Here is a 14,898-nt window from a genome sequence, read left to right on the forward strand (position 1 = left end):
ATTACTGAAAATTAATATTCTGCTGCTGGGTTATTCTTATCGATTCAGGGGTTTTGAAAGTGGCCATAGATAACTTCATGAACAATAACAGAGGAAATCCCATCTCTGACACAATGCCTGGACCCTTGGACACATAAGACTTGCTCTGTGCGTCCTCAGGAGGGCCCGCCCGGGAGAAGGGGAAGCCGGGCAAAGCCCCCTGCGGTCGAGCTTCGTTTGCCGCGGTCCAGCTTCGCTCTGAGAGCCGGTGTTCACTCATTACTCGGAGGAAGAGTCCATGAGCTGGCCATGTGGGTGGGAAGCAGGACCCAACCTTCTGAGTAATGTAATGCTGGGGTTGGGGAGAGGAATTCTGAGAGTCTGGGAATAGAAGATTCCCCCTCATCGCCCCTGGGAGGGACTGATGCTGAGTGGCTGCTGGTGCGTTTCAGTGGGTGTGGGGAGCTGCTGCCCTTGGCCAAGCATGGCTACTCCCCTTTTTCCCTCCATCCCCATCTTCTCTGTCCTGTCATTTTCCTCCTGAGGTCTCCCCCTCTCTCGTAGGGAAGTGTACGGTTTAGAGCCCCTACAGGAAGAATGGCGCTAGTGGCAGGATCATGGGGTCTGGTGCTCCCATCTCTCAAGGCAGGGCCTGCAGTGGATGGTCTGGAGCGATGCCGGGGCTGGGCTGGGACTGGCCATCCTTGCCGAAGCATTTCATGGGAAATGTCAATGAGCACAATCTTCTGCTGTTTTCAGTTTTTAAAGAGGCCTAATTCCCGATAAAAATGTTCTTGGGAAATCTTGCTCAATATATAGTTATTGACTATTTACCACCTCAGGGAGCTTTTTATCTCCTAATTTTCTACTAAGTTGAAAAAAACAACAACATGTTTGTTTGCATTGTATTTTCATAAATATTTATAGTAAAAATTATAGAGACATGTTCACAATGGGTGATGTGAGATGAAGCATCTATTTGTTTATGTATTCCTTTAACTTTCCTGTAGGTTTGAAACATCTCAAAATAAAATATTGGAGAGTTAACAGGAAGGGATATTTTCTCGCTAGTGGGAACTAAGACAAATGGAGTGATTTATTAAATGACTTTCCTGAGGGCCATCAGGAGTTCGTGGAAGCACCTAGAATAGATCCCAGTTGCTCAGAAGCCGTTATTGTGCTTTTTAGGCTCTATCTCCTCCCGAAAGGAGGGGCAGGTATAGGAAGGCTTTCCCTCCAGCTTCAGCTTCTGAGCTAAGTGTCTCTGAGCCTGGTGACATTGCTGTGTGTGTCCACAGACAAATCAACCAAGTGGGCAGCGCAGGAGGCAGGTGGCCGTCAGCTATATAAACTGCTGTTTGAATGGCATTAGGTGGCTATTTCATCCATTGAGAAGAGACGGGTGGTTCTAGTTCTGCACGGAGGGAATTTCCGTTTCGGACCTTCTTAAATAGAAAATGGAGTTCACAGTAAGCAACATTTAATAGAGGAGCAAGGCATGTTCCATACCAATCTGATAGTCTGAAGGGAAGACAGAATCAGAATCACACAAGCTAACCCCTCCGTGTTCTTGGAATGGAGGGTTTCCGTGGAAGGGCATCGGGAACAGTAGAGCTGAGAAGGTCTTTAATCATCCCCCTTGTCTAGCACCCCTGGGGCGGTAGAACAGGGACGTTGAACGTGTCGCTCCGCCTGATCCAAAGTCTGTGTAGGTTTCCAGGGGCAGTTTTACATGAACTGGCAGTCCTACTTGCCTGGTGCACCGTGCACTCCCCGCCCCCCGCCCCCTCCACACACACACACACCTCAATCTCTTCTCAGAGCCTCAGAGAACAAGAGCCCCCAGACATTTTTCAGGGTTTGGTGGTGTTACCTGGCCTAGTAAGCAAACTGAAATGAAAATACCTGATTACAGTTGGTGTGCACATCACTGACATTATGGCATTGGTAAAAAGCCGAGATTCCGTTACTCTGTGTAGCCAGTGCTAGGTGAGCCTCTGGGTGGATCCTCAGCTTCGGAGGGAAGCAGTCACTTTTGTCCAAATTTCAGGCAAGCAGTGTCCTCTTGTGAGTCTTTCATGACCTTCGGTTGCCTCCCTTTAGCCTCATCAAGCAATAGAGGGCCACCCTCTGCTCGGTATCATTCATAGCACCACTCCTACCACGCCCTTGATGGGACAGACTCTGCTTCTTGTTAGATTATCCTCCTTTGAAAAACATTTTTGCTGACCTTAATCTCCATTAACTCAGAAAATCAAGTTGTTTTTTTTTTCTCTTTACTTTGTCCCCCATCACCTTTACCCCTCCCCCTACTTGCAAACGCCACACTGTTATCTGTGTCAATGAGTTATCTTTTTGGTTCAATCCCTCCATCCCCACCACCACTCCCAGACCACAGCTGTCTGCCTGCTCTCTATCTATGAGTCTGTTTCTATTAGAAAACCAAGTTTTAAAAGCTAGAAGAAACAAGGTAAAGTGCACTGATGCAAGTTGCATTTTGTCCAGTAGGTGGCGTATCAGCAAATCTCATTTGCCATGAGCACGAATAGAAGTTGGTTTGTTGAGGATTCTGAAAAAGATGTATCCATAATACATGTGAGAGAAGGGCACACCCTGTGTGCTAGGTGGTTCACTAAGTCAATGGGAAAAACAGTTGGGCTATTTAAAACTAATTTTCTTGTGAGAAAACTCTCAGGAACAACCTTTTTAAAGCTAGTGTCCAGATGAAACTAAAATATATTATCATGTCCTGTGGCGATATTTTTCCAGGACATTTGGGCTGCAGATCACAGCTGGAAGCAAGAGAATGATGTTAATCTTCATAGCATTTTGAGTTTTAGAGAAAAATCTATGGTAGATGTTTTGGCATCCCAGATCTCTGTATTTGAATTATGTTCACAAAGTGCTGCATATTTGAGCTGAAGAAATTCCTTCCAGTGACTTAAAAAAAAAAAAATTTGGTGGAACATGTTAGGTGTAACTTCCTGAAGGAATGGGCTTCATGTCTCTGGAATGCATTATTAGTAACTCTTACTGCACCGGAGCAAAGTCAGTAACTCCATCCGGAGTGCACGAGTTATGTTCTTATGCTCCCAGATGGTTACAGGTGCTTCTTTGGAAAGGAAGCAGCATGTTCACTCCTTAATACAAATGTCCCCTCTAAAAACAGAGGAGCGAATTTAGTCATTTGTGAAACAGAGGCAAATAAGGATTAAAAAACACACAAAACCTGCCTTCCAGTAAAGTATTAGAATTTCATTATATTTCCCCCCCAAAGATATGTATGTTTTTCCTGATGGGATTTAGGGTCAGAAATCTATGTGTATTGCTTCACAAAAAATAGAATCAGATTTAATCTATTAATTTAGTCTATAGCTAAAACAATCAGGATACAAACGTCCTATTGTGTCGGCTTTTCTTTGGAGGACAGTGAAAGAACACAATTAGCGGGCTCCTCACACATGTCCTTTTCCGCAGTCTCCGAGGAGAGTGGCGACAGGCTTTTGGGGTTGTCAGGTGAGGTATGAAGTCATCGCCAGAGTTCCGGTGGCATTGGAGAAACCGCGAGAAGGGAAAGATGAAGGATCCTGTCTGCTTTGAATAATTGAGTCGTGTAATGTGTTTAGAAAGACCACTGCAGCTGGGCTTCGTCCAGTTCACTGAGCTTCAGTTTTAGAAGAAGGGTGTACAAAAAGCGCCCGTCTTTCCGTGACAGTGCTCGTCTGTGGTGAAGGGGAGACTAACAAATCCTTCCTGTGTCTTGCTATTTCCCATGACCTCTCTGCCTGGGCCCTCTTCTCACGTAGTACACGCATCCCCCATAGGGCAGATTCCAGAACCTCCGTGGTGAGCAGTTCTCTACGACCTGCCCTTTTAGACCAGTGGTTCTCACACTTGTCTGCAGGGTGGAGTCCTCACTTGGGGAGCTTCAGAAGCTCCTGGTGCCTGAGCCCACCCTGGAGATTGTGACTTAATCGGTCTGGGTGTGATTGCAGCTTTGGGAATTTCTGAAAGATCTTCCAGTGGTTCTGACATGCAGACACATTCTAGAGGCCACGTTTACCTCCTCTCCCAAAGCCTCCTTTTATCCTTGGCCCATCTCCTCCGTTCATCCTTCCTGGGAGTACCCGAACCTTGAGTGTGTGTAAGTGTGCACGTCCCAGTGTCTCCACTGAGCTCTGTGTATTTTGTTTATTTATTCATGTGTCTTGGCATCCCGGTGAGACTGAGTTGTTTTTTCTCTTTCTATTCTCAGCATCCATCTTAATGCCTGGCTCACAGTGGATGTTCAGCAATTGGTTTTTGAATCAAGGGTATATAGTTTCTCTGAAACACATTGTGCATTAAGGTACATAGTAATATAATGATATATATAGTTATCTTTAAATCATTAAATTACTATATATATTATATATAGTAATTTATATATAATATATTACTATATGTATACTATATATACTATATATAATTACTATATATATATATATATATATATATATATAGTAATTTAATGATTTAAACAAATTGATTCATGCACTTCTGACTCAGGGTATTTTTATTATGCAGGCAGGTATTTCTCCTTCCCTTGCAGAGTATAGATTTTTCTAATCTCCTATCTTTTCCTAAAGCAGTGATAAGTTTCTAAAATTAAAGAGGAATATGTTCTGTTGTGTAGCATTAGCTTGAGTCACAAAAGCCAGCGTTAGATAAGGGACAAAGGTCGGCTAAGACTGTGTTCAATAAAGCTCAAGGAATTGGCTGTAAAGTTTGTCAATTTCTAGCAGAATAATTTCCTATTGTATTGCCTTACTTAAAGAATATTAATTTATCTAATTGGTAATAATGTGGTCAATTTATTGTAGCTTTAAAAATGCAAATCAACTACCATACCAGAATATTCACTGACATGCCGGAGACTTTAAAATTTTTATTTTATTTTATTAGGTGATAATGAGAGGAATAATTGTTGATGTTTGATTCTGGTAAAATACAATTAGTTTCTGCGAAACACATTATGCGTTAATGATATCGTTAAAATTAATGAATATAAATGAGTAAGCTGGGGATTTCAAACAGGAAATAGTGACTTTATATCAGCCTGTGAAACTGGAGATAGATTCCCTTGATTTTTAAGGATAATGTGCTGGAGCCCTGATATGTTTGTGTATAGATGAGAGAGAAATTAAATCAGCTACAAGAAGGATCAAAGATTTTAAACATTTACTGTCGCTTTTGGTAAGACTGTGGTGTATTGATTTCAGTTAAGAAAGCCACCCACTAGTTTTACATTAAGAACTATGTTAAAGAGAGCCTTCAATAGAAATTTCCAGGTCCTGTATGCATAAAAGTGTACACCTTGGTGTTTTTAGAGATACAAGGGTAATAAATCATTGTTCATTAAACTTAGATACTGATTTTAATGGCATTATTGTAGATTCCAGGTATCCTCTAATAAACATCTACTATATTATTTTAAAATATCATTACAAAAGCTAGACAAGTATTTATTTTCCTTGCTCTAAGAAGATGGCACAGGAGGAACAGAGAGAGGTCTTAGGGAAGAGTTGTGAACTAAATGTATAACATGAGAGCAAGAACCATATGGTGTTTTAGGTATTAAAGCATGACATCAGTTCTTGTAGTATAGAGAGAAACTTTGTTACTGAAATCCAAAACAAAAAGAAACAAGACAGATGTAGCTACAGCCTGTGCACTTGTAAGTTAAGCTCTGTGTTTCCAACATCCTCCTGCTGACCTGGACAGATGAAAATCCCGTGTCTTCAGGGAGTGCTGAACGTGACTGCTTCCTAAGTAAGTATCCTTGGTCTGACCTTCATGCGCTGCTTCTTATGCTCCCTTTATAGGCATATGGATGTGTGGCACACACACATTTGGGTTTTATTATTTGTGCCTCTCTGCAAGTTTTCCAGGACATCCATGTGTTCGTGGTGCTCAGAGTCGGGGTGCAATGGGGAGGACTGTCGGAGGAAAGGGGGTATTTGGGTGCATGGCTGCTGTCTGCGCTCTGGGGCCCAGCTTGAGAAGCCTGAGTTCTTTTGCTAGCTCTGCCTTTCTGCTGTTTTCATGACCTTGGGCTCCTCTTCTAACCTTGGTGCCTCACTTTCCTTATTGGTAAATTGGACCAGTCTCTTCCCTTTCCACTTCACAAGACACTGATGAGGATTAATGAGGTAGAATCGGAGCACGTTTTGTGTTTCTCCGAAGAGCACATTTAAGGGAAGGCAGGAGAGAGGGTTAATATCATAGGAAGTGGAGGGCACACGCTACTTGCCGTGTTATATGACGGAGCCTCAAGGAGTCCTTGCTCTCCATCAGCTGAGAACGAGCGGCAGGCAGCAGCCCCGTTTCTGTTCACTTCTGAGTTGAAGGACGTATTAGCTCAGGATGATGGAGAGAAAGCCCAACCAAATGTGAGAACAGTGGAATGACAAGCAGGACCCAGGGAACATCTGACTTCTGCATGCTTGCCTGAAAGAAACCTGGCTGTTTTTAAAAACGATTTTTACTAGTATGCATTATAACTACACCTGTCAGAACTATTTGGCTCTCCAGTATTTATAGAGAGTCACCAGAAGTGCTTGACTACGTGCGCACAGTGCAAACAAGGTCAGCATGAGGTTCCCAGCCCAAACCTCTGCGCTCATGGCCTCGGGGCAGAATGAGGCTGCAGGTATGGCCGCAGGGTGTAAACGGTTGGCTTGCATGAGGCTCTGCAGACTCATGTTGTGACGCCTATCAATGCAAGCATGTGGACATGGGAGGAATGATTGATGACTTCACGTATGGAATCTCTTCCGAATTTCATTTAGCCTGCTGTCTTTGGCCAATCAGGTTTTTAATTTCAAGGTGACTTGCTTGTTTTTCTCTGTAGAGGATTTTCCAGATCTCCCCTTCCCCCCCCACACACATACCTTGTGCTTACTTTCTTTGAGAATTTTAGCTAAGTAACGGTGCCTTTAACCTAGAACTTAGCTGCTTGCCTCCGTAGGATTAAAAATAAGAGTTTAATGTGTGTGTAGGGGGAAAGTGCTTTTATAATCTCTGACTCAGTTGCTAGACTTGGAATATACATGATGGAGTTCAAACTTAAAAAAAATAATCCTTCTTCATCTTTATCTCTAGGTATATCTCGTCACTTTAAAAATACTTTTAGGAATATCATTCTGTTTAAAAAGCTCAACAATGCTTAATTAATCCCAGGAGTTTATCACCCATGTACACATATTGACATTCCTGCTTCTAAAGCCCATGTCCTTGATAGGCCTCTTATAGTGGCAATACTGTCAACATCGCTTCACTCTGTCCCATCTTCATATATATATTAATAAATATGAATATAAGGGTTTGCTAAATATTAGCTCATCGTACCAGTGTTAGCTGTGTATCCTTTAGCGATAAAGGGCCATAATTGAAAAAAAAACAAAACTATATTGGAGCTATTTCCAGTAGTCAGATCTTCATAAATGCTCTTGTATGAGAAAAATGAAGTTGTATTACCCAGTTTTATTAGAAATGCTATATTTTGTTGGATCCGTGTGTTCGCAAAGTAGAGAATATTTTCCTGCTGTGATTGATGTTAGGGCATTTATGAGGATAGTCTGCTATATTTCATATGTATATGAGAGTGTCATTGTTAAAATGTTCAAAGGAAAATTATGTATGTGGTTTATATTTTATTATTTCCTCCTAGGATGTAATTTTTCCAATCCCATGATTCCTGTCACATTGTCAGTAGTGATTTGATGGCTAATATGCCAGAAATAATTAGATAAAAAAAGGTGATGCAAGCGTCAAGGCAGTATAGCTTCCTTGTGAAAAGCCTTAGCAAAACCATGCATGTTCCATTGTGGAAATCACCATTTGCATACATTTAAAAAGTCTTCAGGATTACAGGCGGGATGGAAAATGGAACTAGAAGCAGGAAGCGTGGGCTGCGGCGTATTTTATGGGTACAGTCTTGCTACTGACCCCACCTGCAATTTTTGCTAAATGAAATGTGCTTTAGAAAAATCCCTGTCTTTGGATGAATTCAGACTTTGGTGTATTGTCAGTGGGAAGGTTTTAGATCTTCTCTTTCCTTTTTGAGTGGGAAAAATTCCACTTTCCCCTGGTAGGCAGCCTGCCTTTGTTTTAGCCTCCTTCCTGACAAGCTTAGATTTTGTCTTCTTTGGGGAGAAAAAGACATATGATCTGATCTGCTATTTCTTTAACCTTGTCGACCTTCCAGATTGGACTTTTATTTTAAATTTTTCAAATGGCTATTTAAAAAAATATAGGTAATTCGTGGTTTCAATGTTTGTTCCTGAATGTAGAACCTGCTGGGACTTTAATAAAATGGAATCTACTTCAAGGCGTCTTTTTACTTTTGAGTATCGATGACACTGGTGATAAGTATCTGGTTCATTTGTGTGTGACTTTGATAAATAGTAGTATTTCCAAAGATTAGACATAATGACCTTGGACAGTAATATTGTAATATTACAGCATTGCTATTAGGAAGGAAGAAGAGTGTCAACCGTAGCCGAGTGTTTAACCTGCTGTCAGAATCGACATGAGGAGGGCTGAGGATGTTTCGCCCCAGCTCAGCGCATCCTCGTGTCGGAGGGCTGCTTTCGGACATGGCAGAGTGACCGTGAGAAGAGAATGCTGGGAGCTCAGCCCAGCCCCCGGCCTCTCAGTGTTCCTGGGCTGGCAAAGGAGCCTCAATCCAGGAAGGTCGCTGGGATGGTGATGGCCTGGAAGGGAGGGGAGTTTGGAGACATGCCAGTGGGGTCAGAGGGAGGGACCAGGTGTCCAGAGTGAGACCTGGAGGCATTGGGACTGAATTCCCGGCAGGTGGCTTCTTCCTCTTGCCCAGCTTCCTGACCCTCAGCCCATAGTAGTACCTTCACTTTACATGGGAGACGCTAAAGCTCAGGAAGGGAAGGGACTTGCCCCAAGCTTCCATAGTTTCTTCTCAGCAGAGCCTGACCAGGGGTGTGTTGTCAGGATAGGTTCTTTCTAAAGAGCCTGAAGGGTCATGACTTACAGAAAACGAAGGGGAAATGTCAGGCTTGGGAATTCCCTGGCCTTTCTTCTTCTCAGCACCGCTCAGGACAGGGTGAGCAGCCTGGCCTGAGTCATTTCACCTGAAAGGAACGTATGTAAGGAGTTCCCTCAATGGTAGTTTCCAGAAAAGATGAAGCGTCTCAGGCTAGCAAATGAAGAGCTGCTGGGAGCCCCAGAGGTTTATGGGATATGTATCATGCCTGGCACAATAGATGAAAGGGTGCCCTTGGTTTTATGGAATTCCCACAATTGTAAATAAATATCTTTCTATATAAAAGCCTAAGTGACCATCACAACCGAATGATTGACCGAACAGGCTGTGTGGGGTGACCAGGCCTGCAGTGGCAGGGATCAGTGAGGGGCAACCAAATGACTGAGCAGTAGGCTGTGTGGGGCAACCAGGTTGGCAGGGGGGTGGCAGTGAGGGATGACCAGTCCTGTGGTGGGGGGCAGTTGGGGTGACCAGGCTGGCAGGGGTGGTAGAAAGAGGCAACCAGGTCAGCAAGGGGGGGCAGTTAGGGGTGACCAGGCTGGTTGGGGGGCAGTTGGGGGCAATTAGGCTGATGGGAGGGGGAAGTTGGGGGTAACTAGGACAGTAGCGGGGCAGTTAGAGGCAATCAGGCAGGTAGACAGGTGAGCAGTTAGGAGCCAGTGGTCCCAGATTTTGAGAGGAATGTCCGACTGCAGGTTTAGGCCTGAGGGGTCCCAGATTGGAGAGGGTGCAGGCTGGGCTGAGGGGGCTCCCCTCCCCATATTTTGTGCACTGGGCCTCTAGTATGTTATATTTAGAACTGTGTGGTTTTGGAGCAAAGGGGGTGAAAGGTTGTTCACAGTCAGAGACATTTAGGAAGGAAGTAGAGAACTTGTTCCTGGCCACCCTCTTCCACCTGCTCCTGCCCTGTGGTGGGGATAGGGGTGGGGTGGGGGGGGGGGGCTCTCTGATTTCTGCCCTAAAGCAGCTGAGACTTGGTTCCTTATCTCTTTTAGAGGTACATGTCCCATGGAAGCTGAGATTCCAAATGCTCTTTCTGGTATGTTCCGATCATTGACAGCTTAGAGGATGATAATTTACCCTTAGAAGCTAAAGACTGTGACACCTTTCATGTGATCCTTCACCTTGAAAGCGTGTTTCCCTTCTTTGTTTAACACTCAGAGGCAATAGAGTGGTTCCTAACCTTCTTTTGGCCATTCCCCACACAAGCATCTCTACAGTCCTAATGCCTCCCCATCGCCCCCGTGACATCTCATTCTTATTATTCAAAAAATGAACTCCTCTTCACGTGGAGGAAGACCGAAAGGCCACTAACTTGGTCTAAACAAGCTTCCAAAGAACTTGGCATCCATGAAAGAGAAAAACAAAAGAATGAGAGGATAGTTGAAGTACTGAGGAAGAAATCACTAAGAAATTGTTAAAAGATAAAAATATGAAGTGATATGAAAAAATAGCAATTAAAGTTTCAAAACATTTAGAGAACTGAAATGCATCAATATGTCACAATATATATTTACACACTCCATATGTGAAGTCCCTAGAACCATAAGAAATGCCAAAAATTCACTGTTAATAACTCATTCTTGAATCACCGCCCTTAAAAATTAAATTGCCTCCTCTGAGTTGTGTGCCCCATTTTGGAACCTCTGGATTAGAGTTGGCCTGTCAGGATTTGTATTCAGTTCTGCCTTTTTTTGGCTATTTGATCTGAGGATGTTACTTAACCTCTCTGAGTGTCAGTTTCCTTACCTGTAAAATGGGTATAACAATATGCCTAATGAGGATCAAATGAGATTACTTGTATAAACTACTTAAAGTAGTTATTGTCACATGGCATGTGATCAATAAATGTTGGTTATTATTAATAATATTTAGAAATGAAACATGGAGAAAACAAAGTACCCCAATTAAGAAGGAATTTAAGTAAACCTTGAAATGTGTTTGAAGAGATATCACAGGTACATTGGTCACTGACATTCAGGGATCTCTTTACTTCTTAAGTTGACACAGGAGTCAGGTTATGTTGACATTCTTATGAATAGCCTGTTTCTCCTCTGTAACTTTTAATAGCCTTTATATTACCTTTTTAAAACAGAGCACACTCATTGGCCACTGGCGTCTGTCTTATGAGTGGAAAGAGTAATCAATACATGAATGGAGGGATTTATCCACTTGGCCATACTGGCTTTCCTTGCAAATGAACATGCATAGAGACATATGAACCCTTTGGATCTATTGTCTAAAAGCAAGAGACGGGATGTGGTAGTTAATGCATTTTGTGGCTGTCTACCCTGCAAAGAAGCAGTGATTGCTGCCACACATACCCGGGAAAACATTAGGGGAAATCCCAGCACAGACTGAGGCGCTGACTTTAGAAATCACATTCCCAGCACGCTGAGGGCCGGTGTGTGGGAGGAGGGGTGGGTAACAGCAGTGCCCTCTGACTCACCTTCCTCTGGCTAATACGGAGGGAAAAACCTCCTCCCCAGCAGGAAAGGTCCTGTCCCTGCTCTCACCTTCACCTTGGCTTCTGCATGGGCTGTCCAGGGGCAGGAGGCTGAGCACTGCCTGCAGGGAGTGGATTCTGCTGTGTTGGCAGACATCCCCCATTCTGTGTCCTCTCAGCAGCGCCTGGTGAGCTGGAGAGTGGGTAACATTGGAAGGCACCTTTGCTTTAGTTTAGAGTAACCAACATGGAACTAGTGGGGAGAATCAACTTGCTTCTACATTTGTGAGAAATATCTGGCCATGTAAATCAGGCGACAGCTTGGATCCTTGAACCATTACTATGGGTGATGATCACAAAACCTCATTCTAGCCCTTTGCGAAAATATGTGCAAACAAATGCTTCCTACCCCTTCCCTGACTTTTCTGTTGGGGTTTGGTGTTATTTTTGTTTCCATGAGTCATTGATTGTAATAATTAATAAAATTACATTTGACCTATATTATAGTGTCCCTAGATTTTGAGTATTTTATGAAGTAAATCATGCCTACCGTAGAGTGAGCATATAGTGTATCCATACAATAATTTAAATCAAGTACCAGATTTTATTTGAATACACATGTAAAAGGTTGGCACTTTGTGAATTGACTCGAAATAGTGTGAGCATGTTCCATGAAGGTATAAAATTGCAGGGGAAAAAATGAGTTTATTAATGGAAATTAGGCTGGATCCTAATTATTACCTGTGAATAGTGTCATTTGAAGTTTTTATTGCATTTTAACACATGGCTTATCTTGATGAGCGCATATATATAGCGAAGGGTAAATGTAGCGATTTTCCTTTTACTATTCCCTCCGCTACGCCATTACTGCTTGATGTTATTTTTCAGCAGCCTTTCATTTTTGTCCCAAATGTTTTTGCCTCTGGCTGGTTTTATTTCTTCAAAATGTATGTGTATCACTTCTCAAAGTGATACATTTTGACAGGTAATCGATATTTTTTCATGCCAGATTTGCTGGCACAGTGGCTGTAATCCTCTTCTTAGACTTAGTTAGTGGTTGAATACGAACCCAGATTTTTATCTCAAAATATTCCTGTTAAGGAACACACTTTTCGGCCTTAGCCAAATTCCCTTCTTGCACCCCTACCCAGCTCTGGGCCAACCGCCTGACACAGATCGCCTGACTTTCTGACAGTGTGTCCTCGAAATGTCTTCCGACGGCTCTTCCAATGCCCCTTCCAACGCTTACTCGATTGGTCACTGAAAAGACACTTTTTCTTTTCCTCCTGGCAACCTAGGACCTTTATTTCAAGGGGGAAGGCCTGTCCCCTTCCTTCTCTGTAGTGAGAACCTGATGTCCTCCGTTAGACCCCACTTTTTCTGGAAGGACCAGCTCCGTGAAGACCACAGTCCTCATAGCACATGCATAGATAAGGACACCCTGCTTGGTTTCTGCCTTTAAAGGTTCAGCCTCTTTGGCTGGGGCATTTTGTTTTCTGGCATCAGGACGTCCTCACGCCCCCGGGTGCAGGGGACAGTGCCGTCCTAAGTGGGTAGATGTGTTCTGCCCTCTGCCAAGGCCGTTGGTCTAAGATGGCCCTTCACACTCAGGGGACTGTCTCTGGTCCTCTCTCAGGTGGGTGACCTGAGGGAGCAAGGGCAGCGCCTGTCATGTCTTTGTTTTCGTTGAGGAGAAAGGTCTTCTCTCTTCAGGAAAAGACTCAAGTGTGCATGGGCCTGCCAAGGACGCGACCATGAGCTTACAGGTTGCCCACAGGCGGCTGCCCATCGAGCTGCTTTTTTTTCTTTTCTGTTCTTTTGTCTTTCACTTTAAAGGAAAATATATGGTTCTGAAAAATCTGTTTTAAACAACCATTTCTGCTAGTTTGTTGGTTTCCTATCGGCTTGAGCGAGGCGCTGCCTCTTTGCTGTAGAGGTGGCCTTGCCTCCTCACCTGTGAGCGAGAGCGGAAGGCTCTCTGTGCTGTTCTTCCCTACGTGGCATCAAAAGAGACGCCTGGGAGGAGGAACACGCCGACACCTTCTCTGCTGATGCCTCTGCCAGTCGGTGGTGGCATTTTTTTTTTTTGACAGGGTTTCTCTTTGTATGTCTGGAGACATATGCAAAGATCGTTAGGGAACGTAAAACGCAATCAATTTCCTTGGTGGTTAGATTCATAAATCCCTGAGCTATTTTTAATGACATAATCTAATCAATTGATAGCAAGCCTAATAGTGTGTTGACAGCCAGAAAGAGACAAAAAGCTGGTATAATAGCAGGTGGATAGGTAAGGATCCATTAGACACGTCCCTCTCCACTCCCACACTTAGAAATCTCTAGATAGCTGCATTAGGTAAAATCTAGGAATTACTGATTTTTTAAAAATTTATGCCTGCCTTTCCGACAGTCTTTCAAGAAAAAGACTTTTGTCTAATGGGATGTGGTTCCCAGCAAAACTGCAGATAGTCCTCGTGTTTGCCTCTCAGAACCAAAATATTCTCTCCATTTAAATATCTTTAGGATGGAAATCAGGGGGGAATAATTTATTATAAATTGGTGGCATTATATATTATCCCTCCCGTGCCAGGCCAGTAATGAAAACTTAATATTCATCTCTTGGTCGCTTTGAATTGAAATAAGATGAGGATGCGCAGGGTAAACAAGCTGAAACAGACTGTGAAATTGCACATGATGGGAATCTTTTTTTTTTTTTTTTTTATCTGCGTATAGACTATAAATAGATTACTATTCCAACTAATCACGGCTCTTAGCATTTCTCCTCCCTTTTTACATTTTGGTGGTAAAAAAAAAAAAAAAAAAGAACGAAGTTGCTATCGCGAGGGAAATTGAAATCTAAAATGGTCCTATTTTGGGGGCAAGAAATGAACTGACCAGGTACTGATGTAAATGCATGGGCTTTCACCGGGGGAGGTGTCAAGTGTTCTGCGGCTGTGGGGCTGCCGCCCTGAGCTCTCCGTTTTCAGGATTTTAGGCAGCCTGTGTGTGTGTGTGTGTGTGTGTGTGTGTGTGTGTGAGCGCGCGTGCGTGCGTTCTGCTACATTTTTTCATTGATGCCATCGGAAGGGATGGGCGCCAGGCAGGGTGATGCTGCCTGGCTGACTAGCTGCGCCCTGGTCCCCCACCGTCCCGGTCTGCGGCTGCCTTTCCCAGAGGTGTCTGTCACCGCTGATTGACGGCGCCCCTTTGACCTGAGAGTTGCTTCCGAAGGGGCTTGACCCAAAGCCATTGCCGAAAGCCCTGGTTCATGGGTCGCCGGGAATGCCCGAGGAGCTTGCATTTGCAGAAGAAGAACGCACAGGTTCCCCGCGGGATCCTGTCTACAGGAGAGCCTCCTCCTCCGCCCCGTGGGTGGATGGATGCACTAGGTGCCCAGCCCACTTGCTGCGCGCTC

The 14,898-nt window shown here is 43.8% G+C and overlaps 1 protein-coding gene across 4 annotated transcripts in view; it reads left to right on the forward strand.

The window, feature by feature from the left end:
* Window positions 1-14,898, forward strand: part of MAST4 (microtubule associated serine/threonine kinase family member 4) — a 508,313-nt gene that overhangs the window by 187,205 nt on the left and 306,210 nt on the right. The gene's annotated exons all lie outside the window — the stretch shown is intronic.

This window comes from Pipistrellus hanaki (assembly GCF_964339955.1).
Source record: "Pipistrellus hanaki genome assembly, chromosome: 4".
NCBI classification, from domain to species: domain Eukaryota; kingdom Metazoa; phylum Chordata; class Mammalia; order Chiroptera; family Vespertilionidae; genus Pipistrellus; species Pipistrellus hanaki.